The sequence below is a fragment of the Sprattus sprattus genome, assembly GCF_963457725.1.
Source record: "Sprattus sprattus genome assembly, contig: SUPER_1_unloc_1, whole genome shotgun sequence".
Classification (NCBI taxonomy): Eukaryota; Metazoa; Chordata; class Actinopteri; order Clupeiformes; family Clupeidae; genus Sprattus; species Sprattus sprattus.
In genome coordinates, this window is record NW_027667072.1 from 372,716 (window position 1) to 389,202 (window position 16,487).

A 16,487-nucleotide genomic window follows, 5' to 3' on the forward strand; every position below is an offset into this window, starting at 1 on the left:
ATTGGGGAAATTATTGAAAACATAGCTTACATTTATTCTGATTGGTGTGTAGGCTATAGGTAATTACTTTAGTAAACATGAGTCAGGAAGAAGCAGAGATACTTGACGGGTATAACCCTCCTACCCCTGCCCAAGGAGATTTTATTACATTTAGAGATCCTGTAGCAGAGGTGGCCTCTTTGATAAGTGAACTCTATGTGGATGATGACGAAGAGGTGGTTGATGATGACGAAGAAGTGGTTGCAGAGAAGATGCATGATACACTGCTGGAAGGATTGCAAGCAAACTTAACTGAAACTGGGGAAAAGATTAAATCCTTGGAGGCAGATTTTAGAGGATCAGTAGAGGGCGCTCTAACAAGAGAAGAAGGTTTCAGGCACTATGTAGATGCCAGGTTTCTTGAGATGGAAAGCAATGTACAAAAGTCAATGGATGCACTTGATAAAGCAATTGTGAATTGTCTCCAACGACGAGATGTGCAGTGGGAAGCACAACTCAGCAAGATAAAAACCTGCTCCATTCGGCATAGCTCTCCTATAGCTCGTTCTGCTTTTGATCAATCATCTGTCTCCAGTGTAGCACAAAGACTTCCTGTTAAAATTGATTTCCCCAGATTTAAAGATTCGAGGGACACAAGTGATGTGTTAAACTTTATTGAGAAGTGCGAGAACTTTTTGACCTTAAGACCCATGACCGATGGTGAACTGACAGGCACACTAGGCACTATCTTAGAAGGGCCTGCACATAGTTGGTGGATGGCGGAAAGAAAGAAAGTGACCAATTGGGCTGAATTCAGGGAAGCCTTTCTTGGTGCATTTCTCTCTGGGGATTACCAAACGGAAATAGAAGAGAAACTCAGAACCATGGTCCAAGACCCAGAACAATGTTTGAGAGATTTTGCCTATGACTATCGAGCATTATGTCTAAAGTGGAAGCCAAACATTGATGAGAGTGATGTGGTCAGAAGAATACTTAACAACTGCAATCCCAAGCTAGCCACTAGTCTGAGAGGTACAGTCACCACTGTAGACCAATTAGTTAGAGTTGGATCTATGGTGGAAAAAGACTGGGCGTCGACCAAAGGCTACTGGAAGAAGGTGCAGGAGCAGCCATCCTCAGAAAGGACACAGAGAAAAGGTCCTACACCCAAGGTCAGCCTGCAGGTGTCAGTAGTGGACACTAAAGTTAGGCATAAGATGACTAAAGGGGAGGATCTTACAATACTGGTAGTTCCCATTGAGGTGCGCGGCTTAAAGGGTGAAGCAATTTTTGACACTGGCTGCACTTACTCTTTAATGACTCAACAGCTCTGGAAACAGATTGTGCGAGAAAGAGAGACTCTTGAACCCTGTTCTAATCAGTCCTTTGTGCTTGCAGATGGAAAGGTGCATGCTCCACTGGGGAAAGCTAAATTAACGTATGTCTGGCATGATACTTGCTGGTCACTGGAGACCTATATCATGGATGACAAGAACCTAGCTTTTGCCTTGATTTTGGGGCTAGACTTCCTTACCAAAACCCACACACACCTTCATCTGGGAGAAAATGAGTACGGAGTGCGGGACGTGGTTCACAACAGGTACCAATACTTCCCCTTCCTACCCCACAATAAAGAAACCCTCACCTGGAAAAAGGCCAACACTGGATTATACATGGCTGTGTCAATCCAAAAGCCTGTAATGCCTGAGTCTCAAGGATCTTCCCATGAGCGGGACGAGAGGAATCTACCAGCTGAGATGCTTCCTCTAGCCAGGAAGTGGGCAACAGTGTGTTCAAGCCAGCTGGGAAGAACTACCCTGGAAGAGCACCGGATTCCAACCACAGACCAAATGCCGGTGCGGAGTCCGGCTTACAGGGTTTCACCTTTTAAGAAGGATATCATTCAAGAGCACATTAAAAAAATGTTACAAGACCAAATCATTGAACCATCCTCATCAGCTTGGGCATCACCAGTAGTTCTAGTGGCTAAACCTACAGGAGAATATAGGTTCTGTGTGGACTATCGGCGTCTGAATGCCAAGACTCTGCAAGATGCCTACCCAATGCCTCTGATTCACGAGATCATTGAATCCTTGCATGGCGCCACCTGCTTTAGCTCACTTGATCTTCAATCAGGATACTGGCAAGTGGCAATGGCAGAAGAAGACAAGGCGAAAACTGCTGTCGTCACCCCTTTGGGGCTATTCCAGTTTCGCTCCATGCCTTTCGGTTTGCGGAATGCTGGTGCCACTTTCCAGCGTCTGATGGAGCGTGTGTTAGGCAACTTAAGAGGTTCTAATTGTTTTGTCTACATTGATGACATAATTATATTCTCTCCAAGCCATGAACAGCACCTGAGGGACCTTGAGGCAGTCTTTGCAAGGCTTCATGCTGCCAACCTTTCCTTGAATATGGCCAAGTGTCATTTCTTTCAAGACCAGATTACTTTCTTGGGCCATGTGATCTCTTCAAAAGGAGTAGAGATTGATCCAGCAAAGACATCGGCTGTGACGGATTACCCTACACCAACTAATCTTAAGTCTTTGCAGAGATTCCTTGGCCTTGCAGGATGGTACCACAAGTTCATTCCTAACTTTGCAAACCTTGCAGCACCATTAAATAGGTTGAAACGGAAAGGGGTGGAATGGAAATGGACACCTGAATGCGAAACAGCCGTGGAGCAACTGAAGGATGCTTTGAGGATGCCTCCTGTACTTGCTCAGCCAGACCACCGTATAACCTTCCAGGTGCATACAGATGCCAGTGACCTAGGATTGGGAGCTGTCCTGACACAGAGAAGACCAGAGGGAGAAAAAGTGATTGCATATGCCTCTAGAGGTATCAGAGGGGCAGAATGCAACTACTCCACCTCTGAGAAGGAATGTCTCGCTGTTGTCTGGGCTGTGGAGAAGTGGAGGCATTACTTGGAGGGAGTTAAGTTTGAGGTCTATACTGACCATGCTGCCCTCTCCTGGGCCTTCAATTGCCCGAAAACAAGTTCTCGGCTCACCAGATGGATCTTGCGGTTGCAACAGTTCAATTTCACCGTCTTCTATAGGAAGGGATGTTTGAACATGGTCCCAGATGCCTTATCCCGGGCGATAACACCTCCACCAGGCTTAATGGCACCATGTGTGTCCGTCACCAAGGCGAAGATCTGGGCCGACATACCAAGCTCTAAGGGGGAGATTTCCCAAGCCCAAGCCAAGGATGATGACCTCACAAGCCTCAGGCCAGTGACTGACTCCGATGACAGAACTGATCGGATCGGTTTTGAAGAACACCAGGGTGTATTATATCGACGGCTTCCCAGTACCGAGGGTGGAGCCAAATACCAATTAGCTGTGCCTAAGTCTATGGTGAATGACTTTCTTGGATATTACCATGATAATCCATTAGGAGGGCATTTGGGCCGGATGAAGACATTGCTGAAAATCATGGACGTTGCTTGGTGGCCCTCCATCCGAAAAGATGTGTGGTCCTACATTAAGAATTGCCAAACTTGTCAGCAATATAAACCTTCCAACCAAAAGCCAGCAGGACTTCTTCAAACCACAGTCGTAGAAGAGCCAAACTACATGCTTGGGATTGATTACATGGGACCCTTGCCGATCACCAAGCAACGGAACACTGTCCTTTTAGTAATAGTGGATTACTATACCAAGTGGGTGGAATTGTTCCCTTTGAGAGACAGTACCTCGCCCAAGCTGTGCCGGATCATCAAAGATGATGTGTTTCTGCGTTGGGGCGTACCCAAATACTTACTGTCAGACAGAGGACCCCAGTTCACCAGTAATCTGCTGGCAGATCTCTGTAAGAATTGGGGTGTCGCTCAGAAATTGACCACCAGCTACCACCCACAGACCAATTTAACAGAGCGGGTCAATAGGACCCTCAAGACAATGATGGCCTCGTATGTTGGCAATAATCACAGAGAGTGGGATCGCTGGTTGCCCGAGTTTAGGTTTGCCATAAACACGGCCGTGCATGACACCACCGGGACAACACCAGCTCAACTGGCGATTGGGAGGAGCCTGAAAGGACCACTGGAAAGGCTCATCACCAAATCCCCAATGCCATCTCCAGAACAGCCAGCCTACTCTGTGATGGAAAGACAACAGAAGCTAGCAGAAGAGGTCAGTAGGAGAGTGAATGCGGCCAAAGCCAGACAAGCCAGGTATTATAATATCCACAGGAGAAACGCGCAATTCTCTGATGGAGACCTGGTCTGGGTCAAAGCTCATCATCTCTCCAATGCAGCAGCAAAATTTTCATCCAAGCTTGCGCCAAAATGGTCTGGTCCAGCTGTAGTGATGAAAAAGTTGGGGCCCATTAACTATAAAGTCAGATGGGAAGACCAATCTAGGAGGGAAGACACAGTGAATGTTGTGAATCTCAAGCCATATTTCAGCTCCCGCTAGGCATAGACTGGGGGTGGGGACTATGTGATGTTCACATAATAATGAGTGTCTGTCAAACATAGATGCTGAAAGAAGAGCCATATAGGCTCATAGGCATTTGACATATGAGAGCTAGGAATAATACATTGTCTGGCCATATGCTATGTTTACTGTATATTATCCCACTGACTTAAATATGTATGGGACAGTATTTTTAGCGATCACTTAGCCTCCTTATGTGTAGGCCTATCCCTTTAAATAGGTACGCACCTGGGTTGTAGAGGGAGGTGAACGCACAAAACGGGGAGGTTTGTTTATTCTCACGGGGGAGTTTGAATGGGGAAGTGGCGGCAAGCTAAGTTAGAAATCATTACGACTTAGACAGCAAATGCCAATTGTTATAGCGATCTTTTTGTTTATGTGTATGTTTATTTAATACATTCCACCAACTGTTTGCTCTGGACCGATCCACAAAGTGAGACACATAGGAGTACAAGAATTCAGAAGGATTTACTCAGCTCGGGATCTGGTGAGCAAAGCGGTAATTTTGTTCCTGGTTTTTTCTGCGCAATGCATTGCTATTTTTGATTTGGAGACGGACTGTTTTACTTCTTTGGATTACAATCAGAGACTGTTTTGTTGGGATACATTGTACAGACAATCGCGGAAACAGGCCGACACTGCGGCCTTGCAAGACTCTGGTTCACTTTGGACTTGATCACGGATCATTATTGTTTTGTTCATTTGTTGTATAAATAACCACACACGCATGACATCGAACACAGACTATATATTTATTATATGAATGCGGTGTATGCGTTTCTGTTGCGTCTCTTTAGCCTATTGGCGTTTAACATTGATTTCCCGATAAAAAAGAATAACAACAAAATGTGACGAGTTTCTGTTTTAGAATTTGTTATACACTAGTGTTGATCAACATAAACATTATGTTGGAAAGTAATGCTAGCAGGAACATAAAATTATGCACTTTCATTATCAGTAACGCAGACGGCAACACAATGTTAACTTTATGCTAGCATAAGAAATTGTAAGCACGTTCACTCATGTCAGCGGCTAGCAGGAAAGGTTGATCCACACACCCTGTGAGACAAACCACATGCAAGACAGACGGAACACAGAGAGAGTGGAAGATTACTGCAGCTTGAAAGTTGTTCATCCAGGTGTCTGCACAATTATTGTGGATTTATTGCTTCACAGACCAGTCGAAATCACTGGATTCACTAGGTGTTGGTAAACTCCAGTTCATCCAAACATGGTCAGAATACTTGTGGAAATCTTCTTTGCAACAGAAGAGTTATTTTCCGTCTGTAGTTTTACCGTAATTTAACTTTTTATTTACCAGGCTTGTTCACAAGATCATATTATTGAAACATTTTTTTTCTGTTTGTGAGAAGGCCCGAGCCGGCCATCTCACGATGTGGGATGTAGCCTGGTAGACTGGGGTTGCAGGCCTAAACACACGGCGCAGGACACAGTGGCAGTTAAACCCCAAAACATACAAACACAAACTGAACATACTAAAGCCCAGAATAGACAAGGTACACCTCTGAGCATTCAGGTTTTGTTTTGTGCTCCATCCAGGATGTTCAGTCTGTCCCTCTCCATGAAACAATGGGTGCCTCTTAAATAAGGCCCAATTGGTCCAATTAAAAGGCAATTGGAGGTTAAAAGGTTATTGGACCCCTCAGAGGTGGGGGAATCTGGACCCAACCATTTAGGTAGGGGAGTCCAGTCCTCCTAATGGAGAAGCTCACCTTTTTACACTGTTTTACAAAGTAGCCTAAAATAATGTAACATAGTATGTTCTCATGCTGTGGTTCACTAGGCTGTCACCTGTTCAGTCAGGACAGCTCATGTTAGATTAAAGGCAAGGTGAATAGCACCAATGAGCATGTGAGTAAAGTTATAAAAAAAATGTTGAAATATCCTTTGATAGTATCAGGAATTAGGAGTAAGTTTAATAAACATATTCCATCAATAATTATATCTCATCCTTAATGGTAATTGTAAGGATATTTTGAAGAAACATCGAAGTTGATAGCTCTCATGTGTATTCTGGAATTGACCACATGGTCAAAATTTCCTCTAGCCTCATGGATAGATTTTAGTGGAATGCTGACACCCCTGTGTCCGTGTCCTCCATGAATATAAAGTATCCCAGACCAGTATAATAAATTAGCATTCAGGTATCCCCTTACCTTCCTTGGTTTAAAAAGAGCTGATCTCTGTAGAGACAGTTAGTTGAATAGAGACTAGGTGAAACTCCAGTAGCGCAGCCAAGTCTCGTTTTCTCCCTTGGTGGCCACCACTGAAAGATTAAAACCTGACCATTGATTTTCCATCACTTTGACTACCGTAATCTCTGATAATTGGGATTAAAATAGTACCCTTTACCTTCAAAAACTTCTCACCACACTTCTGTCAACTTTAAAGACAGAAATTGTTGTCCAACATAAATTAAATAAAGAACCTGTTGAGCAATCACACAAACTGAAAGCATTAATCTTGCTATTGTTTAGATCTGTGAAGTGATTAAACTCGTCCTGGATGCATAGAGTGGGTAGATACAGGCGCTAGCATCCATTGTTTTTAGCCTCCCTGCTAGCACGCTTACCCCCCATGCCTGCGGCTGCAGGTTCAGTGTGGGACTGTGCAATATAATGTATCTGACATAGGGGCGTGTGGTGTGTATGGTTTACAGTATTATCTGAATGATTGATTTAAGGATATGCGAGCTGACGATACACTTGATACGTCTTTGATACACTTATGCCAGACACCAATAGGACTTTGTGAATGGTATTTCATCCACTGCAATCATGTAGGCTGCTTGCATTTTATTTAATCATTTTTGCTGCAACTTTATCACTGGCACTGCGTTCACTATGGGGGTGGCACAAGGGGCCGCCAGAGCAATGACACAATACCTGGCGTTCTTATGCTTCTTCACGGTTTCTTTTTTTTAAATGACTCAAACCCGTGAAATCTGTTCTAACAGCAATGTCTTGTCTTGTGTCACAGCCCTGTCGAGGGTCAGGACATGAACAAAAGGGTTGAGATGGTAATGCTGACAAAAACACGGCAGGACAGAAATCAGTCAATTTGAAAGTATTTATTGTATACATAAGATACAAAAAAGGCACAGGGATGTAACACACACAGGGACGTAACACTCACACACAGGGATGTAAACCACACAGGGACATAATACACACTGGGACACACACACACACACACACCTTGTTACAACGTTACCAGGCGAACTCTTGTAGCCAAGCTCTTTTAAAGTACCTTGTAGGAATGGGATCCACATGGACGGGATAGAGGAAGACTATCTGCACTTGGTTATCGTCATCTGTAAAGGACACTGATTGAATCGGCCTGGGATGACTGAAATGCCACTTGAGAACCTCCACTGGTGGAGTTGGTCTTGTCGTCGGTGTCTGATATAGAGGTGTAGTGGCTGGTTTTTGAAGAAGTGAAAACTCTTCTTTTCAGATCTGAATGAAACTCTTTGTTCTTGGTGTTCAGGAAAATCCTTGAAAAACAAAAAAAGGGTTATTTTCCAGTATAATACCAACAGCTAAATATTCATGGATAGTTCCCCTGATATACCTCTTAATACATTTCAGACATCAGTATGTTTGCCATACTTGATACACATTTAAAGATAGAGTGCACGTTACCTAATTCATTTCAATAGTGTAAATCATTTTAAGAAGTGTAGTCAGTTTGTCAGACTATCATGGTGGTTATACTGATTCTTGGTTTTCAGCAGAGAGTATTGAGTTCCAGTGTATCTACTGCAATGTTACTGTACTGCTGTTGTTGTTTTTTTAGCCGTTACTACATAACTAGGATGCTATGTAGTTTTGTGATTCCCGCAACAAGTATGTCTGTTGCTCCAGTGAGGCGACTGCTTTCAGTGGAGACCAGCTGTGCTTTGGTGTACATAGACCCACAGAAAGCCAAACCTCAACTGAATAGCTAATGATATATATTTTACTACAAATCGTTTTTATTTCTAGTTTATTGTGAAGTGATAATTGCGGTCACCTAGTGAGTTACAAAGTGAAGCTGACTAGCCGGAGCTAATGGCTCTCGTTAGATTAGCTCTGCTCAGCCTGCAAGAGGAATCAGTTGGTTAATCTCCCGTGAATTTGTGGAAAACGAACCGTTTGTAGCTGGTCCCACCGGAGGACCTCTGCTACTAACGGAGCCAGCTCATCTCACCGTCGTTAGCTGAATAGCAGGTTGTGGCTGACATCTTATCTGATCTGTTCTCCACTGAACTGGCGGCAGCGAGCGCGGAGGTAAGGTGAGCTGCAAGAGAATGTTCCCACCCTGGCTCGTGAGTAACTTTAACGTCTACTGACACCGGTACATACACTGGGAATCATTTTGATGGGTATTGTTATGAACTGTATGCATATTTTAAGACTTGTTTGATCTATTTTGTTTCTTTACTGATAATTATTAACTAAGGTTATGATTCGTCAATACATTTGATATTGCTCTATTTAATTATATTCTGGGTGTATTGGCCACAATATTATTTAAGAGTGCTAGTTCAATTATAGCCAGTGAGTATTTTTTATTTAAACTGACACCCTCGGTATGAGCTCCGGTGATTAGCCTGACGGTGGACGTGCATTGCAGCCGTCACTGCTTGCCTTCAGTTCGAGGAGCTGATGACGTCAGTGCACCAACAGGTTTGAGTTTCATAGAATATCAACATTGGGTTGCTGACGTGATTGGTGAACCTGTTGGGACTGGGAATCATTTCCATCTATTTTGGTACTTTATTTGTTATTTACATTTAGATGGATGTTGTTGATTTTATACATATTTTAAATCTGGTTTGATCTATATTTTGGTTCTTTACTCTGTTATTTATTAACTCAGGTTATGATTCGTGAATATATTTTATATTTCTCTATGTAGTTATATCATGGGTGTGTAGTATTTCCACAGTGGAAGCAGCGTACTACTCAGCTCATTGCATTTATTTCTTGGTTATTGCTAATTTAGTTGCATATAATACTTAAGTTATAATTATAATAATACAAGCATAGTCACACATAATGGTAAACAGGAATTTCAGCCAGCTCACCATCTAATGCTGAGAACCTAGGATCCTGTTTGTTTAACATTGTAGTGTAACCAAGTACCTGTGATCATTAAAGGAAGCCTCAGACATAGGTAGTGCTTACTTTATGACCCTGGGGCAGAGCCCACCAGTGAAATGGGGGCTGCACGCTGTTAGCTACATTTAACTTCTTAACTCAAACTCCATTGAACTTAACATCACAAATAGGCTAAGCATTATATTGGCTGAAATTCAATTGAATATTTCCTTTAATGGTTCAGTTTGAGAGAAACCAATGGCACATCTCAGGGGAAGTTGAAATTGACATTTCATGTCTTGGATTGTCAGCAGAAACATGTTTCAGGGTCACGTCTGACATACCTGAAAATCACAATAGGCAACGGTTAGGCTACAATGAAAAACGTTGTATTCCAGCTCGGTGAGTTGTAGCTTGCAACAGAATAACTATGACCAGAGGAATCCTTGCTTAAAACGTCCACGAAGCTTGATTTAAAGTCTCTGTATTGTAATAGTTGATATCTGCAGACATTCCCTTCTCCACTAACCAGTCCTTGAAATCTCCAGTAGCCCAAGCAGTGCTCCGTTTAGTGTTTATTTCATGTCTGTTGTCCTCTATTTTGTTGACGTCTTCCTCACTCAAGTCTATGTCTCTTTCTCTTTTCTTCTGTTCTAGTTTCCCATTTTCATTCATTTTCTGAAAACTGGGCCTGCTATCAGCCTTCAAATTTCATGTACTCTCCTTGAACATTGAAATTGATGGAATTCACGCAATGGGGCAGATAGACGCAGGCGCGGGGGATGAGAGTGCTGGAAATCTGATAATAACCAGACTAATATGAGATCAGTCTTTTAATGAGTTATTATTTATGAGTTTACTTGTGTTCTGCAGAAGGATCAGAAACACGCATAGTGAACAGCAGTCACAGACAGTTTCTTTGCTTGTGGGTAATGATGGCCACTAGTGTGTGTGTGTGTGTGTGTGTGTGTGTGTGTGTGTGTGTGTGTGTGTGTGTGTGTGTGTGTGTGTTATGCTGTGAAGGGAGAAATACACTGAGGGGTGTGTGTGTGTGTGTGTGAGCTTGCCATGAGTGATCTATTGTGTGTGTCTATTTAACAGATTTACAAAGATAAAAAGGACAGGGAGTATTACTCTGTTACAGCACACTATATTCTCAAGGACAAAAAACAACCACCCCAGTCCTTCTCAATATTTCACAAGACATTCTTCGCACAATAACATTTTCAAGTTGGATACATTTATAATACAGAAACAAAAGTTTTGCTATTCTTATTTTGCTTTTGGTTAATGATGGCCACTAGTAAAGTATGTGTGTGTGTGTGTGTGTGTCTGTGAAGGGAGAAATACATTGAGGGGTGTGTGTGTGTGAGATTTTCATGAGTGAACTATTGTGTGTGCATTGCGATTCTTGCAACTGATGTGTGTGAGTGTGCTCAAAGGTACCTATGTGTAGGGGACATTACATGTGTGTGTGTTTGACGTGTGTGAGACGTATTTTTCAACACACTACAACAGAGCTGTTTGTGTGAGTTCGAGTTATCTCCCTCTTTGTGTGTGTTTGTGTGTGTGCGTGTTGTCTCTGTCTGTGTGTGTGTGTGTGTGTGTGTGTGTGTGTGTTTTCTCTCTCCCTCTCTCTCTATCTCTGTGTTGAATCTCTCCTTCTCTCTCTCTCTCTCTCTCTGTGTGTATGGTGCTGAGTGAGGTAAGTCTGTGTGTGTAGGTAGAGGTGTGTGTCTGTGTTGGTGTGATGTTCACTGTGTTATGTAAGTATGGTGTGTGAGTGTAATAATCAGATGTGTCATTATGTTTCTCCCAGGCTGAGGGCTTGTTCCCTCACAGAGAAGAGCTGTGCTGCTTTATCAGCTGCTTTAACACGCTACAACAGAGCTGTGTGTGTGTGTGTGTGTGTGTGTGTGTGTTTGTTTGTTGACTCTCTCTCTCTCTCTGTGTGTGTGTGTGTGTTATGAATCTCTCTCTTTCTCTCTCTTTGTGTTGTCTCTCTCTCTCTCTCTCTCTCTCTCTCTGTGTGTGGTCTCCCTCTGTGTGTCTTGCAACTGATGTGTGTGAGTGTGCTGTGCTCACAGCTACCTATGTGTAGGGGACATTAAATGTGTGTGTGTGTAGAGACGTATTTTTTAACACACTACAACAGAGTTGTTTGTGTGAGTTCGAGTTCTCTCCCTCTGTGTGTGTTCTCTCTCTCCCTCTCTCTCTTTCTGTGTGTATGGTGCTGAGTGAGGTAAGTCTGTGTGTGTGTAGGTAGAGGTGTGTGTCTGTGTTGGTGTGATTTCACTGTGTTATGTAAGTATGGTGTGTGAGTGTAATAATCAGATGTGTCATTATGTTTCTCCCAGGCTGAGGAAGTGTTCCCTCACAGAGAAGAGCTGTGCTGCTTTATCATCAGCTGCCAGATCAACCTCCTGTTGTTTGAAGCACCTGGACCTATCTCACAATAGAGAGATTAATGATGCAGGAGTTCAACATCTCTCAGACCTCCTCAAGATTCCCCACTGCAAGCTAGAGATACTAAAGTAAGTGTTAACACACTACAACAGAGCTGTGTGTGACTCTCTCTCTCTCTGTTTGTGTGTGCGTGTTTGTTATCTCTCTTTCTCTCTCTCTCTCTCTCTCTCTCTCTCTTTGTGTGTGTGTGTTTCTTGAATGTGTGTGTGTGTGTGTGTGTGTGTGTGTGTGTGTGTGTGTGTGTGTGTTTGTTGGATCTGTGTGTGTGTGTGTGTTTGTTGGATCTGTGTGTGTGTGTGTGTGTGTGTGTGTGTGTGTGTGATAAATCTCTCTCTTTCTCTCTCTCTCTGTGTGTGTGTGTGTGTGTGTGTGTGTGTGTGGTCTCCCTATGTGTGTCTTGTAACTGATGTGTGTGAGTGTGCTCACAGGTACCTATGTGTAGGGGACATTAAATGTGTGTGTTTGTGTATGTGTAGAGACGTATTTTTTAACACACTACAACCAAGATGTTTGTGTGAGTTCGAGTTTTCTCCCTCTGTGTGTGTGTGTGTGTGTGTGTGTGTGTTGTCTGTGTGTGTGTGTGTTCTCTCTCTCTCTCTCTCTGTTGACTCTCTCTCTCTCTCTCTCTCTCTCTCTCTCTCTCTCTGTGTGTTTGTTGAATCTGTGTGTGTGTGTGTGTGATGAATCTCTCTCTTTCTGTCTGTGTGTGTGTGTGTGTGGGTGTGATGAATGAATCTCTCTCTTTCTCTCTGAGTGTGTGTGTGTGTGTGTGTGATGAATCTCTCTCTTTCTGTGTGTGTGTGTGTGTGTGATGAATGAATCTCTCTCTTTCTCTCTGAGTGTGTGTGTGTGTGTGATGAATCTCTCTCTTTCTGTGTGTGTGTGTGTGTTTGTGTGTGTGTGATGAATGAATCTCTCTCTTTCTCTCTGAGTGTGTGTGTGTGTGTGATGAATCTCTCTCTTTCTGTGTGTGTGTGTGTGTTTGTGTGTGTGTGTGTGTGTGTGTGATGAATGAATTTCTCTCTGAGTGTGTGTGTGTGTGTGTGTGTTGCCTGTGTGTGTGTGTGTGAGTGTGTTCTCTCTCTCTCTCTCTGAGTGTGTGTGTGTGTGTGTGTGTGTTGTCTGTGTGTGTGTGTGTGTGTGTGCTCTCTCTCTCTCTCTCTGTTGACTCTCTCTCTCTCTCTCTCTTTCTCTCTGTGTGTGTGTGTGTTTGTTGAATCTCTGTGTGTGTGTGTGTGTGTGTGTGATGAATCTCTCTCTTTCTGTGTGTGTGTGTGTGATGAATGAATCTCTCTCTGAGTGTCTGTGTGTGTGTGTGTGTGTGTGTTCCTCTCTCTCTCTCTGTTGACTCTCTCTCTCTCTCTCTCTCTCTCTGTGTGTGTTTGTTGAATCTGTGTGTGTGTGTGTGTGATGAATCTCTCTCTTTCTGTGTGTGTGTGTGATGAAAGAATCTCTCTCTTTCTCTCTGAGTGTGTGTGTGTGTGTGTTGTCTGTGTGTGTGTGTGTTCTCTCTCTCTCTCTCTCTGTTGACTCTCTCTCTCTCTCTCTCTCTCTCTGTGTGTGTGTTTGTTGAATCTGTGTGTGTGTGTGTGTGTGATGAATCTCTCTCTTTCTGTGTGTGTGTGTGTGTGTGTGTGTTTGATGAATGAATCTCTCTCTTTCTCTCTGAGTGTGTGTGTGTGTGTGTGTGTGTGTGATGAATGAATCTCTCTCTTTCTCTCTGAGTGTGTGTGTGTGTGTGTGTGTTGTCTGTGTGTGTGTGTGTTCTCTCTCTCTCTCTGTTGACTCTCTCTCTCTCTCTCTCTCTCTCTCTCTCTCTCTCTCTGTGTCTGTTGAATCTGTGTGTGTGTGTGATGAATCTCTCTCTTTCTGTGTGTGTGTGTGTTTATGATGAATTAATCTCTCTCTTTCTGTGTGTGTGGTCTGTGTGTGTGTGTTGCCTGTGTGTGTGTGTGTGTTGTCTGTGTGTGTGTGTGTTCTCTCTCTCTCTCTCTCTCTCTGTTGACTCTCTCCTCTCAAATTCAAATTCAAATTCAAATGAGCTTTATTGGCATGACAAATATAGTTTGCATTGCCAAAGCATAGCACAGACATAAATCTACACATATCAACAGACAAAAGTGTGTGTGTGTGTGTGTGTGTGTGCGTGTGTGTGACCGTGTGTGTGTGTGATTGTGTGTGTGTGTGTGTGACTGTGGGGGTGTGTGTGTGCTTGTGTGTGTGTGTGTGTGTAGAGCTTCACAGACCACAATCACCGTCCCTTGCCCTATGGCATTCACAGACAAATTTGGCAGCAAGACCCGCTGTCTGTCCCTGCTGTCCAAGCAAGACTGACATCTTTTCCCGTTCCTCTAGATTTTGGAAGCCTGGGATTAGGCTCGTAAACCTGTCAAAGTATGACCTCCTTATATTATTGTATTTCTCACAGTGAAGAAGAAAGTGCACCTCTGTCTCGACCTCACCTGTTACGCAGTGACCACATATTCGTTGCTCTCTTGGCAGCCAGGATTTTCTTTGTCTGCCTTTTTCTATGGCAAGATAGTGGTCACTTAGTCTGTATTTGGTCAGGATCTGTCTCTGCTTTATATCTCTAACAGTAAAGAGATATTCTTCCAATTGGTATTCTGATTTTATGGACCGGTAACATTCTAATTTGCTTTGTTTTTTTGTCTCCTTTTGCCAATGTTCAAGATATTTTTCTTTAGATTCTTGAATGATCGTATTGGTGTTCAGTTTGAAAGCAGCGCTTGTCTGAGAGAAGTTATTAATGACTGTTAGGGGGAGATTAGTTAGTCTCAGTACAAGCTGACTTAGAGGACTCTTTTCAGGGTTCAGATCTTGAGTTTTTACTGCATTAAAGTGCAGTGTGTCAGTGGGACTTGTTTGTAAATGTATCCAGAATTTGAGGGCTCTTTTTTGCATGTTGATGGCCAATGGGAATCTGCCTAGTTCTGCTCTGCATGCATTTGTTGGTGTTTTCTTTTGGATTTTTAAGATCAATCGGCAGAACTCTGCATGTAAGCTTTCTATAGGATGTTTGTCCCATCTAGTGTAGCTATGCTCACTGAGTGGACCCCATACCTCACTTCCATACAGCGCAATGGGCTGGATTACACAATCAAAGATTTTGCACCAAACTTGAATTGGTATGTTTATGTTCCAGAAGTTTCTTTTTATTGCATATAGTGCTCTGCGAGCCTTTTCTTTTAGTGCATTCACTGCCATGCTGAAACTCCCTGATGCAGTTATAATCAAGCCAAGGTAAGTGTACTGCATCGTGTGATCTAGGGCGGTGCTGCCTAGATTAAAATGGTATCTGTGTTCCTGACATCTGGGCTTCTTTTGGAATACCATAATGTTTGTCTTTTTTTAGGTTTACTGTCAGGGCCCATTGCTGACAGTATTTCTCTAGCAGGTCCAGGTGCTGTTGTAGTCCCTGTGCAGTGGGAGACATCAGCACCAGGTCATCTGCATAGAGGAGGAATTTAATTTCTTTGTCTTTTAGGGTAAGGCCAGGAGCTGTAGACTGTTCCAACTGTACCGCTAACTCATTGATGTAAATATTGAACAGAGTTGGACTGAGGCTACAGCCCTGCCTCACCCCTCTTTTTTGGGTGAAGTATTCTGTAATTTTGTCACCAATTTTCACAGCATTTCTGTTTTCAGAGTACATTTCCTTAACTAGTTGGTAAACTTTACCCCCTACACCGCTTTGTAGAAGTTTATAAAATAGTCCTTCATGCCAGATTGAATCAAATGCTTTTTTGAAATCAACAAAACAAGCAAATATTTTTCCTTTTTGTGTTTGGTTTACATGTTTAGCTACTAGGGTGTGTAGAGTGTAAATGTGGTCCGTAGTGCGGTAACTTGGAAGAAATCCAATTTGACCTTTGCTGAGGACATTGTGCTCCTTAAGGAATGCTGCTATTCATTCATTGATGATGCTGCTAAACACCTTCCCCAGACTACTGTTCACACAGATGCCTCTGAAATTATTGGGGTCTAGTTTATCTCCACTTTTATAGATGGGTGTAATATACCCTTGGCTCCAGATGTCAGGATGTCTCTCTCTCTCTCTCTCTCTGTGTGTTTGTTGAATCTGTGTGTGTGTGTGATGAATCTCTCTTTTTCTGTGTGTTTGTGATGAATGAATCTCTCTCTTTCTCTGTGTGTGTGTGTGTGTGTGTGTGTGTGATGAATGAATCTCTCTCTTTCTCTCTGTGTGTGTGTGTGTGTGTGTGTGTGTGTGTTTTCTCCCTCTGTGTTTCTTGCAACTGATGTGTGTGAGCGTGCTCACAGGTACCTATGTGTAGGGGACATTAAATGTGTGTGTAGAGACGTATTTTTTAACACACTACAACCAAGATGTTTGTGTGAGTTCGAGTTTTCTCCCTCTGTGTGTGTGTGTGTGTGTGTCTGTGTGTGTGTGTGTGTGTGTGTTCTCTCTCTCTCTCTCTCTCTCTCTCTCTCTCTCTGTGTGTTTGTTGAATCTGTG